General features: G+C 37.6%; 1 protein-coding gene and 1 pseudogene across 2 annotated transcripts in view; both read left to right on the top strand.

The window, feature by feature from the left end:
* LOC148916715 (putative disease resistance RPP13-like protein 1) overlaps window positions 1-12,851 on the top strand; it is a 32,157-nt gene extending 19,306 nt beyond the window's left edge. The window contains exons 3-7 of the mRNA XM_089052991.1: window positions 10,026-10,136; window positions 10,234-10,468; window positions 10,785-10,839; window positions 11,439-11,689; window positions 12,000-12,851. The gene's annotated coding sequence lies outside the window, so the exon portion shown is untranslated. The remainder of the gene's footprint in view (window positions 1-10,025; window positions 10,137-10,233; window positions 10,469-10,784; window positions 10,840-11,438; window positions 11,690-11,999) is intronic.
* On the top strand, window positions 2,878-12,851 carry LOC103330844 (putative disease resistance RPP13-like protein 1; annotated as a pseudogene). Its single transcript, XR_016127226.1, has 7 exons — window positions 2,878-6,646; window positions 7,952-8,817; window positions 10,026-10,136; window positions 10,234-10,468; window positions 10,785-10,839; window positions 11,439-11,689; window positions 12,000-12,851. The product of XR_016127226.1 is annotated as a putative disease resistance RPP13-like protein 1 (transcript).
* Window positions 12,852-23,759: the final 10,908 nt, after the last annotated feature.

A 23,759-nucleotide genomic window follows, 5' to 3' on the forward strand; every position in this document is an offset into this window, starting at 1 on the left:
ATAATACATAAATCCAAGCCTATAAAATTTGATTAGAAGCAAAACTCACACTAAGGCTCTATCAACTTGAGCTATTCTAATCGTACGGATATTGGGTTACACCCACAGAGAGCAGACATCATAATTTTTTTTTCTAGCCAACCACAGAGATCAGATATTGCTTTGCCAACTCGAACTTTTTGAGTTTTTTTTTTTTTGGGTCTGATCTTGATATCTTTCAAATTGTCTACTCTTTCTAAACTATTGTTGAAGCCCAAAATTTCACGAGAAGCTCAAGGATATTTAAAACCCAATGTAACATATAATATTAGTCATGCATTAATCCAAGCTGTATTTTGGGAATTAATTCATTAAATAAATATAAAAATTGTGTATATGCCATGCCAAGCAAATAATATATTTTCCTATGCTAAACCACCCGACAAGCTTAAGTGGGCCCAAGCCACATACATGCCCATGGCTTGCTAAGTGGGTTATGGTGTGGATAGTTGTAAGAGTTCATAAGGCCTGTTAAGAGTTTAGAGAGTGGAAGTTTTGGGATACTAGGGCTCTAAAAATCATGCCCACTTTCCTGGGCCCAATTACACTGATAAGCAAAGAGAGAAAAACTAGCATACCAGCAACAACGCTCACTCTTCCAGCAATTAAAACCCAACCACCATCGCCTTTGTTTCGCATTATTTAAAACCCAGCTTCCACTGTCCATCATTAAACTGCAACCACCAACGCCTCCCATTTAAACCTCAACTGCCAATGCTCATCTTCCAATAATTAAAACAGAAAGACTCCGCATGTGATTCCTTTCCCATGTTTGGTAATGCCGGGAAAGTAACCCGGAAATATCACTTTATTTCCTTTCCCATGTTTGTTTTGAGTAGGAATGGAAAACAAATTTTGTTTAGTTTCCCAATTGTACTCCTATTAAAAATATGAAAAATATATTAATTTTATTAAACTTTCCAATTTAATTATTAAACATTACACCAATGTCCTATTGATAGTCCGAATATGCAAAATGTCCTATTAAAAATAGAACGTTGCTGCTGGGAGGGTTTTGAGAAATGTGAATTTAAAAAAAACAAAAAAGAATACCCAAGGGGAAATAGAACGTTGCTGTTGTTGGATAAGCTGTAATTAAAATTATTAGTAAGGACAAATTAGTAAAAAAAAAAATGCATTTAATGCTTGCCTTACTTTCCCATGGGAAGGGAAAGTAAAACCCAAGGAGGAAGGATGAAATTACTTTCCCTCCTACTTTCCCATGTCCCAGGAAACGATTTTTCATGTCTGACTTACCAAACATGAGAAAGCAATTGCTTTTCCATCCCCATGATTCATTTCTCATGAACCAAACGGGGCCAATAATTTCATTATAAAACATTATATGTTGTCATGCAAAATATGCAATCATGTCAAAAAGTTTATCAAGTGGTGCTTTTGATAGTATCCATCATCACGTGAAGTGATAATTACACCAAAATGTACTGGGGCCAACGAGCGATCGGTCTGCCCATGGCGCTCCTCGATCTCCTGTGGCCAAACCACTTGTCCCAATAGACTCGGGGACGTTTGAAAAGCACAACGACGAATTGTTTTGACGGGACCAGCTTGACCGGCTGGTTCTTGGTTGAGATATAAAAACAAGAAGGAAGGTCACCCCATGTGAAAGGGAGAAGCAACGGCTGCAATTACAAAGCAAGCCATCAATAAAAAAGGCAAAAAGCAAAAAGAAGCATCCAATGCAAATATAAAAAATATAAAAAAACCATGCGAATGTCAGACTTCATAACAGCAAAATAAATAAATAACATGCCAAGCAAAAATATTTCTCTCTCATCTGACAACTTTCAAATGCCTTGTAAAAAATGTAACAAATGTGATATCATATGACAAAATATGCTCCAAAATATAAAAGAATTCATCACAAGCATCTGTTGAGCATAAATTTTTGTCCTCAAGTTAACCAAAATAGAAAAGAATTCTTCTAAGTTACCCATAAAACTCACTCCCAAGGTGTATGTATAACCCCCCAGAAATTCTGCTCCTTCACCACACACTTCCATCAATCTCCTTTTACGGGTAACTTTGATCAATTATCTTCTCCCACTAAAACATAATAAATAAAAAAGGAAAATTAGTCAATAAGTTCAACACCATGGTAAAGTCCTTCATATGACTCATATTAAAAACTTAACAATAGCAACCCCTCTTTTTAGTCCATCAAAGGGCATGTATAAATTGATATATTTTCCGTCACGATGAGCATAACCATACAGAAGCCGAAACAATGTAGGGAAAACAAGAAAGAATGAAAGAGAACCAAGAAGAGGAAATGCGATGCAAGACCTGCATTAGGATATGTAAAGTCAGTTTCACCAAATTTCAGCAAGTTTCACCAACTAACTTTTACCTTTGGTGTAGCTTCCTAATGAAATGAAAGACATACATGTTTACCTTTCAGCATATGATACACTAATTTTTATTTTTATTTATCTAGTTTCTCGAACTTCAAATATGCATCGATTTCTTTATAATATGAATTTCTTATCTGAATTTTTATATTTTTGTTTTTACTTTGTTGATGAAGAAAATGAAACATGACTGCTCGGAAAATATATAATCACAAAAAGCTTTCATACAGCCTAACCTTTTGAAATCTGTTTAAGAGCCGTAGATTCACAAAGAGATCAACGGCATTCGAGTCTGGTCCACTTGAGGACCGTTGAATGGTCGTTCTTGTCTTGTCATCCTCCAGCCTTAGGCCATGTGCGTACACCAACCCACCTACCCAGTTTTTTAAAGAGTTTAAAAAACTTGTCAAGTGTTATCTGAGAAAAGAATTGCTTCATCCAACCTTGCAAAGAAAAGAAGAGAAAAATGGCTGGAGCTTTGATCGGAGAGGCCTTTATTTCTGCTTCCATTCAGGAGATTTGTGATGAATTGCCTCACCTGAGTTCATCGACTTATTTCGGCACAAGAAACTCGATCAACCTCTCCTCATGAAACCGAAGAGGACCCTGTTGACCTTGAACGCAGTGCTCGATGATGCAGAGGAGAAGCAAATTGAGAAACCAGCTGTGAGAGAGTGGCTTGACGACCTCAAACATGCAGTCTTTGATGCGGAGGACTTGCTGGATGAGATCAACTATGAAGCTTTGCGATGCAAGCTGGAAGGTGAATCTCAAACAGCCGACAAATTTACCAACAAGGTGTGGAACTTCCTCCCTACTTCTCGTAATAAGTTTTATCAAAGCATGAATGTTAAGATACAAGAGTTGTTACGAAAACTAGAAGACTTTGTACAACTGAAAGGTGCTCTTGGTTTGACAGAAGTTGTTGGGAGGAAGGTTTCACAAAGAACTCCAACAACTTCCTTGATTCATGAACCTTATGTATATGGTAGAGATGAAGTCAAAGAAAATTTATCAAAAGTGTTGCTCTCTGATGATGCAAGCGAGGAAAATGTGTCTGTCATCCCCATTGTTGGAATGGGTGGGGTTGGCAAGACAACCCTTGCTCGAATGCTTTACAATGACGATAAGGTGAAAGAACATTTTACAATTAAAGCTTGGGCTTGTGTTTCAGAAAACTATGACGCTATCAAGGTAACTAAAACTCTTCTTGAGTCAGTCACATCAAAAACTTGCAATACAACAGATCTGAATTTGCTTCAAGTTGAACTAAGAGAACAACTCAAGGGGAAGAAATTTTTATTTGTGTTGGATGACCATTGGAATGAGAAATATACTGATTGGAACTGTCTCCAAACTCCTTTTACTTCAGGGGCAAGGGGAAGTAAAGTCATCGTAACAACACGGAACAAAAATGTAGCATTTTTCATGCAAAATGTTCCTACTCAACCCTTGGAACCATTGTCGCATGAAGATTGTTGGTCATTACTTGCAAAACATGCGTTTGGAAATGTAAGTGTAGTGCATATCCAAGCTTGGAAGAAATCGGCAAGAAAATTGCACAAAAGTGCAATGGGTTGCCTTTAGCTGCACAAACACTTGGCGGTTTGTTACGTTCAGGCTGGACTCGAGGTATGGAACAGCAGTACTAAACAACAACATTTGGGAGTTACCTTCCGAGAAAAGTGACATTCTTCCTGCTCTAGGATTGAGTTATCATTATCTTCCAGCTAAGTTAAAGCGATGCTTTATTTATTGTTCAATTTTTCCAAAAGGCTGTGAATTCAAGGTAGAAGAAGTTGTTTTTCTTTGGATGGCAGAAGGTTTAATTCCCCAAGTGGAGAATGGGGACAACATGGAAGAAGTGGCTAAGGAATATTTTGATGAACTGTTATCTCGATCATTGTTTCAAACATCGGAGAAATCACGTTTTATTATGCATGATCTCATAAATGACTTGGCTGTGTTCATGTCTAAAGGATTTTGTGCAAGGTTGGAAGGTGGTAGGGAATCACATGAAGTAGAAAGAGTTCGCCATTTGTCATATGCTAGGGAAGATTTTGATGGTGCTCTGAAATTTGAGCCATTTAAGGGGCGTAAGTGTTTGCGTACCTTTCTATCTACCTCTTTAAATACTCATCCAACGTATTATATAGGTAAAAAGGTTGTACCAGATTTTTTTTTGTCACACAGATGTTTACGGATGCTGTCATTGTCATCTTATAAGAATCTCACTCAGCTACCTGATTCTATTAAAAATCTTATTCACTTGCGCTATTTGGATCTCTCTGGTACTGCAATTGAAAGGTTACCTGGCGTACTTTGCAGTTTGTACAATTTGCAGACGTTACTATTGTCAAATTGTTCCTCTCTCGTTGAATTACCTGCAGACTTGAGAAAATTGATAAATTTACAGAAATTAATGCTGGGAGGTTGTGCGTCTCTTGCTAAATTGCCTGTAGACCTGTGGGAATTAAATAGTTTGCATCATCTTGATGTGAGTGGAACTAAAATTGCAGAGATGCCAATGCAAATGGGTAGACTAAAAAGTTTGAGAACGTTGACTGCTTTTGTTGTGGGGAAATCTACTGGGTCGACCATTGGGGAATTGGGGGAGCTTCCACATCTTCGAGGAAAACTTTCAATTCTAAAACTGCAAAATGTAGTTGATGCTAAGGATGCAGTGCAGGCCAATTTGAAGAATAAGCAGGATCTAAAGGAGTTAAAGTTCGAATGGGGCGATGAAGACTCGAATGATTCCGAAAAAGTGAGAGACGTACTTGACAAGCTCCAGCCTTCAATTAGTTTGGAGAAACTGACCATCCAATTCTACAGTGGAACCGACTTCCCGAATTGGTTAGTAGACTCAAAGAGCCTTAGCTTCTCTAACATACAAGTCATGCGCCTTAGCGATTGTAAATATTGTTCGTCGCTGCCACCAGTTGGGGAGCTACCTGCTCTCAAAGAGCTCTATATAGAAAGGATGAACTTTGTTAACACAATTGGTGTTGAGTTCTACAGCGGAGATGGAGCGTCTCTAATTCAGCCATTTAAATCACTGGAGAAGCTAGAGTTTTACGAGATGGCAGAGTGGGTGGTATGGTTACCAAGTGGAAGTGGAGTTCCAGACTTTCCTTGTCTCCAGGAGCTGATTCTATATAAGTGTCCAAAGCTTAGAAGAAGCTTGCCTCGTGATCTGCCTTGCTTGAAGATGCTTAGTGTGAATGGGTGTGGGGTTTTGCATGATCAAAGGGCCACTGCTACTACTAGTAGTAGTACTAGTCTCAACTACAATTCTCTTGAAGAATTGATAATAGCTGGATGCCAAACAGGTCTGTTATCATTACTAGAGACAAAGCTCCTGTCCGAACTTTGCATTGGACATTTTAATGACATACAGTGCTTGCCCAACATCAATCGTCTTCAAAGTTTGACTCTCTTGAATTGTCCAACGCTGTCGTCGTTCCCTGAAGATGGCCTACCCACTTCGTTGACATCACTTACAATAGTCGATTGTGGGAGATTAGAATTCCTACCTCAAGAGATGTTGGCCAAATTAACATCACTCGACTATTTGGAGATAGATGGTAGCTGTGATTCAATGAGGTCCTTCCCCTTGGGCATTTTTCCCAAATTGACGACACTTCAAATCGCTTCCCTTGACAATCTGGAATCGCTTTCCTTGATTGAAGAAGGAGCGGTTCTCAGTCATCTAAATAGCCTGCAGGTCTATAATTGTCCAAATCTGGTGTGTTTTCCCCAGGGAGGATTGCCCACTCCCAACCTGACTTCGCTGCAAGTTGATGAGTGTGAGAAGTTGAAGTCATTACCTGAACGCATTCACACCCTCACAGCCCTTGGAAATTTGAATATAAGCGATCTTCCAAATCTGGAGTCAATTGCAGAAGATGGGGGTTTGCCTCCTAACCTCCGATCTTTTAGCATTGAGAATTGTGAGAGACTGAGGGCTTCATCTTCACCAGTGGGAGACTACTGTAACTGGGGTTTGCAAGCACTTGTCTCCCTTGAAAAATTTATAATTGATGGCAGGGGAAGTGATGAAATCTTGGAGACGTTGCTCAAGCAACAGCTGCTCCCTACCACTCTTCGCACTCTCTACATCAACGAACTTTCAACTCTGAAATCTTTGGATGGAAAGGGACTTGCACGCCTTACTTTTCTTCAAGAGCTATATATTAATGACTGTCCGAGTCTCCAATTCCTGCCAGAAGAGGGTCTGCCGCCATCTCTTTCTTATCTGAGCATCTCCAATTGTTCTGCCCTGGAGAAAAGGTATCAGAATAAGACGGGACAAGATCATTGGGCCAGCATATCTCACATTCCATGCATCGAGATAAATGATGAAGTCATCTTCAGAGAATAAAACAAACAAGGTATGTACTTCAAAAACTGAAATTCACTGTCCAAATAATCGAAACATTTCAAGCTCAATTTCTAATTTTACTCTCAGCTTTTTGTGAATTACATTGTCACTGCTTCTTACTGGTCTCATGCTACTTTCTTATCAAAATCATTTTCCAGAAAAACACACAAAAACTCAATCTGATTTCTATTATTATTTTGCTCAGTAAATTCTCTCCTTCTATTTACCCAATTTCTTTCGAAACTCATATCCTATAGTAAGTATCAAATACTGAATAATTAATACTCGGTTTGCAGGACAGCACCTTCTCTTGAAAAGCTTTTCATTTGCAAGGTTTCTGAACGTGTCATTTCCGGGCCATTGTTTATAGACTTTTGTTTTTCTACAAAAAACTATTGTCACAACGAGGGGAGACGGAAAGGTTCACCTGGAAACATTCCTACAGTGGCACTGGCAGTATATTATTGTTTTCATCTTTTTGAAGATGTGAGCATGATATTTACCATTCATATTGTTCCAGTGCCCGAGGGGCACATTCATTGGTACTGCATGTATGAATAAACGCTGTGTCCTTACTAATGTATATTGTCTTAGTATCAACTGGTGGTCTTTGGTTGAGGAGAGAGATCATTCAGCAATTACAAAATTTTCTTAGAGAATTAACCTTGTTTAAGCTTTGTTCTTTTCTTTGTTATGTCTTGGTTTTTCAAAGTTATGCCTTATCCTTATCCCCCACATCACCCATATTATTTCGCAGCAACTGACAATGTTTTTAATAACTTTAATGACTTTAGAGTTGGGGGATACAAGAATTTGAAGTCATTACCGCAACGTATTCACATCCTCACTGCCCTTCAAAGTTTGCGGATACTTGGTCTTCCAAATCTTGTGTCATTTGCAGAAAAGGTTTGCCTCCCAACCTCCAATATCTTCACATTCATAATTGCTAGAGACTGAGGCCTTCAGTGGGGTTTGTCTCCCTTCAAAAATTTACAATTGGTGGCAGGGAAAGTGGCGATATCTTGGAGGCGTTGAGGAACAGCATCTGGGAACTTTCAAGTCTGAATTCTTTGGATGAAAAGGGACTCGGACACCTCACTTCTCTTCCAAGTGCTGAATATTCTCCAGTGTGACAGTTTGAAATTCCTGCAAGGAGAGGGACTCGGACACCACACTTCTCTTCAAGTGCTGCATATTCTCCAGTGTAGCAGTTTGGAATGCCTGCAAGGAGATGGACTTCGACACCTCACTTCTCTTCAACAGATACATATTTATGGCTGTCTGAGTCTCCAATTCCTGCCAGAAGACTCTTTCTTTTCTGAGATATCTCCATTTGTTTGCCTTGGAGTAAAGGTATGAAAATAAGATGGGAGAAGATTGGGCCAAGATATCTCACCTTCCTTTCGTCCAGATAAATGACGAAGTCATCATATGATATGAGTTCTCTCTCACACCAAATTTTTGCTTTTCGGCATTTCACTCTGTCTGAAAATTTGAAGTCATTGTCCAAACGCATTCACACCCTCGCAGCCCTTCAACATTTGTCAATATGCGATCTTCCAAATCTGGAGTCATTTGCAGAAGATGGGGGTTTGCCTCCCGACCTCCTATATTTTACCATTGAAAATTGCAACAGACTGAGGGCTTCAGTGGGAGAGCACTGGGATTTGCAAGGACTTGTCTCTCTTGAAGAATTTACAATTGGTGGCAGGGGAAGTGATGATATCTTGGAGATGTTGCTCAAGCAACAGTTGCTCCCTTCCACTCTTTACATTCTCCACATCAATAGACTATCAAGTCTGAAATCTTTGGACAGAAAGGGACTTAAAAACATCACTTCTCTTTCTTTTCTGAGTATCTCCAAGTGTTTTTCCCGGGAGAAAAGGTATAAGAGAAGACAGGAAAAGATTGGGCCAACATATCTCACATTCCTTGCATCAAGATAGGCCATGAAGTGACCATATGAGATGAGCTCTCTCTCTCTCTCTTTCTCTCTCTCACATTCCTTGCAGTCATCATATGGTATGTACATCAAGATAGGCCAAATTTTATTTTATTTTATTTTTCCAACAATGGGATGTTTGAAGAATACATGCATTATTTTTGTCATGTTTTGGACGTTTGTAAGATAACTTTTTCTATTTGTTGGTACTTTCTAAATATAAAACTCACTAGTAACAAAACAAATTTCTTACCAAAAGGTTTTGTTCAACTGAAAAGATTGACATAGGAAATTTATTCACTGGTATAAGGAACAGATTCATGAATGGAAAATGCGATCCAAAGCATATTGGTTACTTTTATGACTCTTTAGATTAATAGTACTTGGCATATCAGCAGGGGCTTTATGACTCTATTATTAATTGATTAATCTCTTCTTTTTTTCTACTAAAAGGAGTCGGCCTCTCAGAATAAAAAACTACATATTTCAAAAGTGTATCTCCCTGGTCCAGCTGACCTAGTAGCTTATCTATATAGTTGCAGCTAGTAAGGAGGTAAGACTGAGCTGAGTTAACCCTGCTTCATGTAATGCATTGTTGTGTAAAGCTTAAATTTTTTGGTGGAAAGAAGAGGGCTGGTTTTGGGGATCTGTGATGAATGACAACTGGGCTGTTTGGTTGGATAGGGATAGGAGGTTCTTTGTTGATTTGAAGGGTGAGGGGATGTGGATCACTTGTGGGAGAGGGTTCATTTCTTCTGCACCTCATTGGACTCTAGGGATTTTTCTTTCTTCGTCGTCTATTCAAATAGGCAAGCTGCTGTAGTTTAGATCTTCTTTATGCGATGTTTCTGTTTTGTTCATTTGGTGTTTGAGTTGTTCTGTAATTGTTTTTGTTTTGACCTGCTAAGGGTGTATACCTTGCTGGCTGTTGCTATACTCCTTTATTTTTCATGAAAGTTGGATTTCGTAATTTAAAAAAAAGAAGAAGAATTTTTGTACATGTAAAACGATACAGAAATTGGACTTTATAAGTTGAAGGCATATTACGTAACTAGAAGGAAAATATCATTTAAGAATCAGTTAACATATTTTTATTGCCTAATTCTTGATATCCGGGAGTATTGACTTCCAACATGATTGAGGTCTTATGCTAATTGGCATATTTATTGCATTTATAATATCTTATGTGCAAATGATTTTCTTTTTTGTTTTTACCGTCCCACAAATCATTCCTTCAGCTGCAAAGTTCTATTTGATGACACTTGAAATGTTGTATGCATACTTGCAGACTTGAGAAACTTTCCCATGTTTGGAGGTCAAAGCAACTTGTGTAGGCAACCATGCATGATTTCAGAGTCGAAGCTGCTTCACTGGCCTTTCTGTGCTCGCTTCTGTAAGGGTATATCAGATTAGTTTCTCAGCAAGATTTAATATGGTTCACTTTTTTGTTGCTTTCCTATTACCATCAATTTTCTTATTCCAAATTGGATTGGTAGGATCAAACCAAGCAGGTTCATACATTAAATGTATCACGTCATCAGCATTTCAGACAGAAAATGGGCCTCGAATTGTGTTCTGAGCCAATGGATTTTTCTAGAATCTAAAAGTGGAATGGAAAATTACTGAAGTGATCTACACAAAGAGTAAACATTTTTTCTGTTGGATCCTGGAGGTGCCTCTTATAAGTGGCTAAGTTGCAATATGTGGTGTCATCAAATGCTCTGCAAAAAGGTAAGTCATCAAGTAACTACCCTTTTAATTATTTGATGGGTATATCATCTCAGTTCTTGTAATATGGAGTCGTCACCAACAGGTCCGTCACATTACATTAGTCATATATGGGATTTGAATCATACACTTTGTGCTATTGAACACTCAAATGGAGATAGATTTTTTTGTCTGTGGATGCCACTGGTTAATATTGTCATATCACTGGTTATTTATTGTATTTGAACAGTCAATTGAGATAGATTGTTTTGTCTGTGTTATTTGTTGTCATGTCCTTTGCTTCATTTCTGATGGTTGCTTACTTAAATCTGCTCTTCAGCAGTTCAAGTTGAGACCGGAGATGAACAAGGATTAGGTCAGCTGTATATTTCGTGGTAAATACCTCTTTCTATACACATTTCCTACTGTCTACATAGATTAATTTATCAGCATGATTCTATAGTGCATTTAAAACCTAAACATAAAGAATAAATTCCTGTTGTCATTAATTTGTTGATGCAGGACGCGTAGGACCTAAATTTATTAGTTTCCTAATATATTTGTTAGTTTCCTATATTCTCTAGTTTTCCAAATTCTAGTAGGATTTCTACTTTTCCAGATTTCTAGATTTCTAGTTTTAAGTTTCTTATTTTATTTGGGTTAGGATTTCTGTTTAAGCAAGGGATTTTTATCCTATTATGTCTAGGTTTTAGTTTGCTATAAATACCCCCATGTAGTTCTTTAAAATTCAGATTTGAATGTTGAGTAAACCTTTTCCTAGAACTCTCTGATTTCGTCCCTTCGATCTATATTTCTTCTCCTCGATCTCCGATATTCTTCTTTGTTCTACTGTTTCTGTCCTTTATCTCGTCTTTTCGATCTCTATTTCTTCTCCTCGGTCTCTTATATTCTTCTATGTTCTATTGTTTGAGTGCTTAATCTAATACCTACGGGCTGTTCTACATCATTTTTTTATTCGAATTTGGACTTCTAGGAACAGACCCAGCATGTTCATACATGGCTTGGCTCACTTCATCATCTTTTGAGACAGAAAATCAGCCTTCAACCGTATGCTGATTCAATAGACTTTTCTATATATCTCAAGTGCAATGGAAAATTGAAGACTTACATAAAGATTCGCAAAGATTTCTGTTTGAAATTTTCTACTGGAGGCTGGAAATGCTTCTTATAAGTGGCTAAGTTGCAAAAATTTGTAGGATTGAAGGCTCTGCAGACTGCACAGAGGTAAGAAAGTCATCGTCAAGTAATTCCTAAATGGCTGCATCTTAGAAGAATGACACTGAATCTGTATAGCTAATCTTCAATCTAATGATTAGAAGTCACATGAAAAAGTGTTGTATTCTTTTGCCCTCTATTGTTGTTTATTTGGTGCTCTTTTGACTTTCAGAGGTGTTTTCAAATTTGAGAATCCAGTAAATGCATGCGTACATATATTGAAAGTATTCGACATGATTTCTTCTCGAAGAATTTTCGCAATAATATTTTCTTTTCAAATTTGCTGATGATTGCAAAACCTTCTATTTCTTTTTCTTAGCATTTAGAAGTATCTTGCTGAGCTGAGGTATGGAAACGGAAAGCACTTTGGTTAACATCCACATTGAATAGCGGTGAAAAGAAACAGGATTTCACAATCGGATGCTGAACCTGAACACCAGGTTTTGAATAACTGGTGTCTTTTTCCCACCGCATTCACACCCTCACAGCACTTCGACATTTGGAGATGACTGAACTTCCAAATTTAGTGTCATTTGCAGAAGGCTGTTGTCTCCAAACACTACAATTGGTGGCAGGGGAAGTGACGATATCTTGGAGACATTGCTCAAGGAACAGCTGCTCCCTTCTGCTCTTCACACTCTTCGCATCTGGGGACTTTCAAGTCTGAAATCTTTGGACGGAAAGGGACTTGGACACCTCACTTCTCTTCAAGAGCTATATATTAGTGAGTGTGACAGTATCCAATTCACTTCTCTCCAACCATTATGGCCTGGAGAAGCGGTATGAGAATAAGATGGGACAAGATCGGGCCAACATATCTCACATTCCTTGCCTCGACATAAATGATCGAGTCATCATATGATATGACTCATGAGAGACAAACAAAGTATTGCCTTTCAATAGTTCACTCTCACTCTCAACCTATTTACGTTGAAAATGCCGAATAATTAGTGGTCTTTTTTCAGGACAACATGCCTTTTCGTCGAGAGCTTTTCATTTGCAAGGCTTCTTTGTGTGTCGTTTCCAGAGGAGGGAACCATTGTATATAGCCTTTTGTTTTTCTACAAAAACAATTGACACATTCCTACATACAGGCACGAAGTGTACAGCATTTTTGGTCTAGCTTAACTTGTCCCCTGTTTTGTGAAATGTAATGTTTTTTATTTCCTAATTACTTGATCCAAATTGGTCGATGATGGTTGATGGAGAGACCAATCCACAGTAGCTTACGTAGCACACAATATGCACGCGTGTTGACCCAATTGTCTTAATTAGGAATGTCAATGGCCAAATCACATTTATTAATTTGGCATGGTGATTTTTTTTTTGTCCGAAATTAATTTAGTGATTAAGCTAAGGATGATATTCCTCCTCATAACAGCGGTAATAACAGCATGACAACGATGATGATGACGATGACAACGCTGTTTTCGGGTTTAAGGATAATGAAGTCGAGGGAACCAGGGCAAAGTGAAAGGATTTAACGAAATTGGCAACCAGTACAAATGAGCAGGAAGAAGAGTGCCTGCGTGTGAACCAAACTAATGGCAATCTCTGGCTGCATGCATGCATACAATTGAATGTGTACTTACTAAAATATCTACACTAAAATAAGAGCTGTAAAAAATAAAACGACAACGTCATAGTTCATAATTCATGTACCAACTCCTTAAAATTATGTTCTCATATTAGACATAAAATAAAACACTAGTTCATAGGGAAAATTTTAAAAACATGTAAAACTTAGAATTAGGATGAGTTCTTGATGACCCTCTTCATTTTTCTATTAATGCCACATTAAGGTACTGACAAAACAAAAGTGGACCAACGTAATTGTGATTATTGACCATTGAAGCAATTGTTTTTGTACAATTTGTTATTAAACTTGCAATATCAAAAATCGGTGAGACTAAAATAATAAATATGTCCACTGAGCAAAAATGGTGGTTTAGTTTATACAAAGAGGGACTTCGATACCAAGAATATTGACCTCAAAAAGCTCAATTCCATATCAAAATCCTCAAATTCTGCCAAGCCCACTTCAATTTTTAGTCTCACATCTAACTAGGACAAGAACAAAATAATTAAACCCACCACCACAAAACTGTTAGCAAGATCCTAGCTTAATTAGGATATTTATTTCTTAGTTTATTACGATTATATTTCTTTCCTTTTGTATAGATATTGTGTAATTAGGATTTTATTTTGTTTTCTAATTTGACCCTACTAGGGTTACATCCTTGTACTATAAATACATTCTTTTGGAGAATGAAATACAACCTGAAAAATATTCTACCCATATTGTTTGACTTGGCATCAAAGCCAACTTTTCTGATGACCTGTGTGTTGTGCTCACCCGTGTTCTATCCTTATATTTTTTTTCTCTACCTGTGCCGTGTGTGCCCTCCTGGGTTTGTGTGTTGTGTTGTAGTGTTTGTGCCTTTACTGTGTTCGTGCAATTCTTGTCTTCGTGCATCTGCCGTATTTGTGCCTCTATTGTGTTCTGTTGTATACTCTGTCGTGATCTGTTAAGTTTCTGCTGCAATCTTGGGTGATAACTCCATTGTTGGTGCAGTTGGTGCTGCCTCAGCAAATTTGTGTGTTTTTTATTCTATTCCAGGTACTGTATCCAATACTTGGATAATTGACACTGGTGCTTCTAATCATATGAATTATGATGCTAAATTTTTTGATGATTTGTCTAGTAACACCCGTGACCCATACATAACTAGTGCTAATGGCTTGCCTTCTCCAATTACTGGTGATGGCACAATCTCTCTCACTCCTACTACGTCCTTGTCTCGTGCGTTATTAGTTCCCAATATCCATTGTAACTCGTTATCTGTTGGTCGATTACTTGATACACTTAATGCTTCTGCTACTTACTATCCTACGCATTGCTCTTTTCAGGATCTCAAGACTCACGAGTCGATTGGGCATGGTAAATGGATAGGGGAGTTATATTATTTGACATTGCCTTCTGCACCAGTTCTTGATCGTGTCGTTAATACTGTTCAAAGTTGCAGTGTCAAAGGCAAACAACAAATTTGGTTATGGCATCGTCGCTTGAGACACCCGTCATTTGGCTACCTTAAACATATGTTTTCATCTTTATTCCGCTCTTGTGATGAGTTTAGTTTTAAGTGTGAGACATGTATTTTGGCCAAGAGTCATTGCACTATGTTTCCTTTGAGTGGCAGTAAAGCTGCAAAGCCTTTTGATTTAGTGCATTCTGACGTGTAGGGTCAGGTTCGCGTTACTTCGAACGGATTTCGTTGATTCATCACATTTATTGATGATTGTACTCGACTCACTTGGGTTTTCTTGCTGAAAAATAAATATGATGTTGCTTCCATTGTTCCAGAGTTCTGTAATATGGTGTCTACTCAGTTTCATGCTCGGGTCAAAATATTCCGAACTGATAACAGAGGCGAATATGTGAATAACACTTTGACATCTTTCTTCCGTGCTCAAGGTATTATTCACCAATCGACAACCCCATTTACTCATCAGCAGAATGGTGTCTGAACACAAGAATAGTCAGTTACTTGAAGTTGCCCGCTCTCTTATGTTGGACATGTATATTCCCCATCATATTTGGGGGCATGCTATTTTATCTGCTCACTATTCGATTAATCGTACTCCTAACCGGGTTTTTGATTTCAAGACTCCACATGATGTGTTTGGTGACCATGTTTCCCCGGTCTCAATCTAATAGTTGCCCCATAAATGTTTTGGGTGTATTCCCTATGTTCATGTCTACTCTTATCAACGAAGTAAACTTGATCCTTGTGCTTTGTGATATGTCTTCATTGGTTACTCTTCTACTCAGAAGGGTTATAAGTGCTATCATCCACCTACTCAGAAGGTGCATGTTACTTTGGACGTGACTTTCCATGAAGAAATGCCCTATTATGTCTCTCCCTCCTCTCTAATTTAGGTGGAGCGGGAGAGTAAATTGAAGAGTCTTGTATTGGAGAATCTTAGACTTGAATTGGAGAATGATGTGTTTGAAGATACTGCTCTCGGGAAGGAAATGACCTCTCTCACTAAAGCAAGTGACCAGTCGCCCATATATGAAGATGAAACTTGTGGTCTCTATGAAGAAATGACTGATCGCCCTTTGGAACTCTACTGGTCGCCCATATCTGGAGATGAAGCAGGTGCTCTTGGAGTTGAAATAACCGGTTACACTGAAGCAAGTGACCAGTCGCCTATATCTGAAAATGATGACAGTGATTCTTGTATGGATGAGTTCGATGCAATACCCCCATCTACGCTGCCAGTGCCCCAATCTACTCGTGATAGTGAATCAAGTGAGGTAATTTCTAATGATCTATCTGTATTAACTTATCAATTACCCCCACGAACCACTAGTGGGAAACCTAAAGTACAATATTCTCCTGATATACATGCCAAGTCTAAATATCCCATTAGCCATTGTATATCAACTCGTCGTTTGTCTAAGTCATATGCATCATATTTGTGTCAATTATCTAGTGTATGTGCCAAGTAAGCTACATGATGCTTTATCTAACCCCAAATGGATGGATGCCATGAATGTTGAAATGGATGCCTTGAACAAGAATAAAACATGGGATTTAGTTCCTTTGCCACGAGAGAAGAAAGCTGTTGGATGCATATGAGTGTTTACTTTGAAGCATAAAGCTTATGGTTCCATTGACCGTTACAAGGCTAGATTGGTAGCAAATGGTTATACTTAGATCTATGGAGTGGATTATTTGGAGACCTTTGCTCCAGTGGCAAAACTCAATACTGTGCGTGTACTATTGTCCCTGGCTGCTAACCACGACTGGCCCTTATTACAATTTGATGTCAAAAATGCGTTTCTACTTGGTGAACTCAAGGAGGAGATTTACATGGATCTCCCTCCTGGTATTCATGTAATCTCTAAGGAAGGTGTTGTGTGTAAGCTGCGGGAGCCTTTATATGGATTGAAGTGGTCTCCAAGAGCGTGGTTTGGGAGATTTGCATCACCTATGAAGAAATTTGGGTATGTGCAGAGTAACTCAGACCATACTTTGTTTCTAAATTGTCATAATGGTAAATTGACAGCTTTAATTATTTATGTTGATGATATGATTGTGACTGAAGATGATTAGGCAGAAATGCAAAATCTTCATAAGTAAGTTTCTGGCTTCCGAGTTTGAGATGAAGTCATTAAGTGATTTGAAGTACATTCTTGGGATTGAAGTTGCTAGATCTAAACATGGTATCTTTCTGTCTCAAAGAAAGTATATTTTTAATTTACTTGCAAAGACTGGAATGTTGGATTGTAAACTGATTGATACCCCTAGTGAACAAAATCATAAGTTAGGGTTGTATCCTGATCAAGTCCCTACATATAAAGAGCGTTATCAACAACTTATGGGGAAATTGATTTATTTATCTCATACACGTCCTGATATTGCATATGCAATGAGTGTAGTGAATCAGTTTATGCATTCTCCTAGTGAATATCATATGGGTGTTGTGATGCGCATTTTAAGGTATCTGAAAGTAACTATTGGAAAGGGGTTAATGTTTTGCAAGTATGGTCATACAGATATGGAAGGGTATACAGATGCTGATTGGGCTAGTTCAGCCATTGATAGACGTTCTACGTCTGGGTATTTCACATTTGTTGGTGGTAATCTTGTTACTTGGAGGAGTAAAAAGCAAAAAGTGATATCTAGGTCTAGTGCCGAGGCCGAGTACCGTGGGATGGCTCAAGGTGTGTGCGAGTTACTATGGTTGAGAAGATTGTTGAGAGATCTTGGGTTTGGACCCCAGAAACCCATAGATTTGTATTGTGATAATAAAGCTGCAATTGCAATTGCGCATAACCCTATGCAACATGATCGTACAAAGCACGTGGAGGTTGATTGACATTTTGTTAAAGAGAAGTTGGATGCTAAAATTATTTCTTTTCTGTTTATATCATCCGAGTATCAACTGGCAGATATTCTTACGAAAGCTGTGTCTACTGCGGTCTTTCTCAACTCACTTGACAAGTTGGGCATATGTGACATCTTTACTCCAACTTGAGGGGGAGTATTAGCTAGATCCTAGCTTAATTAGGATATTTATTTCCTAGTTTATTAGGGTTATATTTCTTTCCTTTTGTACACATATTGTGTAATTAAGATTTTATCTTGTTTCCTAGTTTGACTCTATTAGGATTATATCCTTGTACTATAAATACCTTCTTTTGGAGAATGAAATACAACCTGAAAGATATTCTACCCATATTGTTTGACTAAAACAATCCTAAAACCTTGTGGACTCTACCCAAAAATAGAGAAAACCCCCCCAACAAAAACTAAAAATCCAATTGTACTAGCTGCATTAGCTGCTGTCCCTATTCCTTTTTTTTTTTTCTCCTTTCACAAAGACAAAACGACATATTTTGGTCTTTTTAAAATAAAAAGGTTTAAGTGGGACGACGACGTTTTGATGTCATGCAAAAGTTAAAAAAACAATAAGATGCGCTGCGTGCAAGTAAGTGAAAGCTATGTGCCCTTAGGGGCCTTTTCTCCAACAGATGATGGGCATGAATTGCCCATCCATTCAGCTGTTGCAGGGGTCACAATTCTTTCCTCAAATGGCAGATTACAGCATTGTGGGGGCCACTTGACCACTCTTACTCATTTATGATCCATACTTGGAAAAAAAAAAGGAGATGAATAATAAATTAATACTCGGAATTGAAAAGCTTACCTGAAATCAATAATAAAATTAATTTTAAAGTGAAGTTGAAATCAATATCAGGCTGCAGAGTATAGTAGATGAAAAACAGATGGAGCAAATGGAGTACAAAGCATTTTTGGTTTTTCCTGGTGGAACGAATATGTATGAATTAATATTCAAACATTAGGAATTAAGATGCTAGCGTATCCAAACAATACATATAGGATATTTTAGTATTTGCATAAGTCAGTTTTTGGTAGGGCTGGGCATTTCAAGCCGAAATACCAAAACCGAACACTAATACCTTAACAAACCGATTTCGAACTGTTTTGTTTGGGATTAGGCAGTATTCGACGATACCGTTCTGTATCATGGGTGTATGGTACGATAGCGGTGCAGTATTTGGTACCGTCAATACAAGACTGCATCCGAATACCTTAAGTTGTATAATTTTTTCCATTCTCTCGACTCAAACCTTGATCTCTCAGACACTCAGCCTATTCGAAGAACTTCTATCCTCCATGCCCAGCTCTCTGTCTCTCTCTCAATTTCACTCGATTCAAACTCTCTCCAAGCCAAATCCTTCTCTCTCATCTCGATCTCACTCCATTCAAGCTCTCTCTCACTCTCTCGATCTCTGTCTCACTCTCACTCTCTCGATTTCTTAATCTCTCTCTGTCTCACTCTCTTAAACTCTCGATCTCTCGCTCTCTCTATGAACTCAATCTCGTTCTATCTCACTCTATCTGATCAGTCGCACTCTCTCCATGTTTCTCACTCTCTCTCATCTGTCCCAGGCTCCAAGCCCTCTCTCAGCTCTCTGGAATAACAATCAACCCAAAATCACTAGTATGAGTTTTAAGCCATAAGGCATTTGGGTTTGTAAGCCATAAGGCATGAGTTTTAAGCCATATGATGAATCTGTTGAATTGGTTTATTTTTTTAGTTGAATTGGTGAATCAGTTGAATTGGTTGATTATAAAGCATTAGTTATTTGGTGAATGAACTGTTGAATATGTTGAATTGGTTGATTTGGTTGATTTTTCAGTTGAATTGATGAATCAGTTAAATTGGCTTATTATAAGGCATCACTTATTTGGTGAATGAATATGTTAAATATTGAATTGGTTGATTTTTGAGTTGTCTCAGTTTGGTACCGAAATGGTACCGTTTCACACCAATATCGAGTTGGCATGGTATGGTACACTACCAACTTTGGGAAACGATAATCACATACCGTACCATACCGATTCCAATTTTTGGTATCGATAGCAGTACGAGCTCAATATCGTACCGTACCATACCATGTCCAACCCTAGTTTTTGTTGTTTTATGGATTTTATATAACAATTTTGAAACAGTGTGAGTAATTTTTGGGACCTCACCTTAAAAACCTCAGGGGTGCTAAAATATGAATATGGTTTGAATACTTCAGGTTAGTTGTATTTTTCTCCGCAAAGAGGAATATATAGGAGTTTACAAGTGTGTTTTATAAGGAAATATATACATGAACTCCTAATTATACAAGGATTGTCAACTATATGAAAAAGAGGAAGTAAATCACCTAATTAACTTGGGAAATAAATCTCCTTGATTTGTTAGGTTAATTCACGTCAACGCTCCTCCTCAAGCTGGTGAATACATGTCACCAATGCCCAACTTGGTTAGTGAGTTATAAAACACTCGTCCAGAGACAACCTTGGTCAAGACATCCGCTAACTAATCTTCTGATTTTACAAATGGTAGGCAGATTGTTTGAGATTTTTCTTGTTCCAAAAGGATTCAAATGTGAGTACAGCTGCTATGTGGTGGATATTTTTCAGTCGAACATGTGGTGGATGATAATAGAAATGTTGTGAGATGGGAGATGGGGAGAGAAGCATAAAGTGTTATTGCCTGAGGGGATCATGGAGAGGTGGGTTTGGTGGTTTGATAGTGTTCGGCAACTAGCTCTCGCATAGGTTTAGTCTTGTGTGATAGAGTGTATTAGGGTGTACCAAGGGTATTTTTGTTAATTAAATAGGGTGTACTTAGTTAAGTTTACATTTTGATTTAAATATTAAGGTATACTTAGATCCAGAGGCGGACTCAGAAATTTTTTAGCGGAGGTGCAATATTGACTAAGTATGAAAATGGTTTTTCGGAATAATCATTTTCTCAAGATAATTTTTGGCGGCTTTTATTCCTTATACATCAAATAAGAAAATTTGATTTTATGGGATTTTAGTATGAAGTATATATTGAGTTAATGAGCTATCATTTTTAGCCTAAATCGTATTTTGCACTAAAACCGAATTTTCATATTTTGATTTGGTGGGAATTTGATTTTCTAGTATTTTTATTTGAATCCAAATGGGGGGTACTTCCTTATTTACATTGTAAACTTAAGTAAATGGAGTAATATAAAAATAAATAAAAGTAAAAAAACAAGGACATTTACTTAAATGTTGAAAATGGAAATAAGGTAATCTGTACACCAGTTGAGCAAAGGGGTAACACTGTTACTTAAATTGAAGACCACAAGGGCAAAAATGATTAAATTGAAACTACAAGGACCTTAGTGGTAAAACTGGTACACTACATGGACCAAAGTGACTTTTTGGCCTAGAATTAATAAAATCAAAATAAACTTTCAAATTCTTTATTGAACCATTAAATTTGAACTTGAAAAAAAAAAAGGCACTAAAAGAAATAGTGTATTTATTGCTTGTTTGTTACAAAATTTTCGAAAAAATGTATAACATATGTAAACTAAATAAAAAGTTTATTAGTTTATCATACATATTATATTATTTTAATCAAGTATAAAATGAGATTCTGGAGTGCATAAATTAAATATTTTTTTTTTAAAAAGGGCATACACGGGCCGCCCTAGGCGAGGCTGAGGGTTTCAAATCCTAAGCTCAAGCCCCACTCAACCTTAAAGCAGGTCAAGCTGAACGGTCCTAACCATAAGATTAGGCTGAATTTTGACCCATCGGGTCTCAAGCTGTCCACTTCAGCCCACAGGCCGTGTGCCAAATGATCTTCCCTAAATAGGAGCAATAAGAGCGAAACTAACTTTACCTATCACGATTGTATATTATTTTTGTGTCTATCTATTTATTTGTGTAACTAAATTTGGTGATAAAAAGAGATAGAGACGCTCTTTGAGTTTGAATGAGAAAAGTTAGATGATGGTGCAAAAACTTGACTTGGTAAATATAAATGAAATCATATGTAATTTTATATTTTGGCACAAAAATCCAAAATATATAAATCAGTGCTGCACCAAGCATGCTTACTAGGAAAGCAAAATAATTTGTACATACATACAAATTATTAATTAGGAACATAATTTAATTATTACACTCCACTAGCAAAACAATCGATAACATTGCTAAGGTTTGCAAATCTTATAGTGCAGAGGCAGTCTAAAGGCAGAACAAATAAATCGTTTGTTGACCAAAGTAAAAACCCTCAAACTCTCTTTGTCCTGTTCGTCCACCAAGTTGCCACTGTCGAACTTTTCAGGAGACTTGAGTCCATCCAAGAAAAACTCGGGCTTGTTGATGAAATGAAGGTCGAGAGACACTCCTACTTGACGAAGATGATATTGGGATCGGCCGCCACCAAAGTCTCCTGAGGCACTTACGACTGCGGCAGCCTTATCAGCCCAAGCATTTGGTGGTCTTGATGCCCAGTCAATGGCATTCTTTAGAGGCGCTGGAACATAATATATAGTGGGGCGGTTAAAGGATAGTAACCATTTTTTTTAGTAAAATAAAAAATGAAAAATAATACCTGAGATGGAGTAATTGTACTCGGGAGAAGCAAAGAGGATGCTATCAGCTTCTAAAATATTCCGACGAAATGCTTCCACGGCAGGTGGAAAACTCCCATCCTTACCCTCCAGATCCACGTTCAGAAACGGCAGCGCTGTGATGTCCACGTACTCTATCTCCAAGCCGTCGTGCGACGCCTTGCTGATCTCAATTGCTACCACCCCCAAAACGCCACCGTTTCAAATCATCCATAAAAAAATATTTATTAAAAAAAAAAAACTTGTAAGCTAATTTACTCACCAGAACGAATGAGTTCATGTGGAAGGTTTATTAAAAAATATTATAAGGAGTTTTGATGTGCAGATGATGAATTATTTTGCGCATTTATGAATGTTACGATAAGAACCATTATTAGATTTATAGAATCATTTCAAGTGGAAGGTTTCAGAAGTAATAGATCTTTCCTACTGGTTCAGAAATAAATTCATGAATGGATGAAATATTTTTCAAATGGGTGTTTTTGTTTGTGAGAGAATTTGAGTTCATGTTTGTGAACAGCTAAATGCTTTCCGGTTTTTAAATTATATTTGTATTCTTTGTATTTTGTTCATTTTCAACTAAAGCATCTCCAATGATATCGGGATAAGTCCTATACCATGAAGATGCAACACTTTAAGTATAATGAGATAATCTATGAGCAACTGAATTGACTTCTCTAGGAACATAACTAAAAGAATAAATGTTCAACTTGTATAACAACACTCTGTAATCCTCTGTCAAGCAACCCAACACCGACTTTTCCTCAGTCGAACAAAAATAGCTTGGATCAAATTCTTGACATCCCCTTCCACTCCACCAGTTTAATCAACAAGTGCGAGAGTTGGATGATCAAAATGACCAAAAAAGTTGGAGGACTAAAATTAAACTCGAGTATAACTTCAGAGACTATTGCGCTTAATTCCTTAATCATAATGTTCTCAATTCATGTTAGAGCACCAGCTATTAATACAAATAGAGAGACCCTGAGGTAGTTTTTGGTTTTATGCGTGTCAGACCATGGAAACAGAGCAAGTTGCAAGATCCTGTAACACTTTTCCTTTATTTGATGACACGAACTAAACCCTAACTATATAGTCTGTAAAAGAGAAGTTTGAAATATTCAATTTTAGGTACTCTTTCATAACATGTAGGGATGGCAAAAATCCCCGTCGGGGCGGGTCTCCATCGGGTCCCCAACCCTAACGGGGGGAGATTTCGGGGCCAAATGGGTATCGGGTACGGGGATCTCCGAACTTGAAAAATCCCCGACGGGTATGGGGAGGGGATGGTATTGGCATCCCCATCCCCGAACCCGACTTGAAATATATATGTTTATATTTAAATAAATAAATAATTATAATATTTAAGTTTAACCTTAAGTTAACCTCCCTCTCCTAATTCTTCATAATCTTCTTTGGAATTTCATATTGAAGTGATTTTGAATAGTTTAGTTGAACTTTATAGTTAATTTGGATGTGTTGAATGATAAATTAATATGAAACTCAATGTTAAAATATATGATAAATTTTTTATATGCAAAAACAATCGGGGATTCGGGGCGGGTATGGGGGATAGTCCCCTGATGG

Source organism: Prunus mume, linkage group LG5 (assembly GCF_029339155.1).
Source record: "Prunus mume cultivar Tortuosa linkage group LG5, ASM2933915v1, whole genome shotgun sequence".
NCBI lineage: Eukaryota > Viridiplantae > Streptophyta > Magnoliopsida > Rosales > Rosaceae > Prunus > Prunus mume.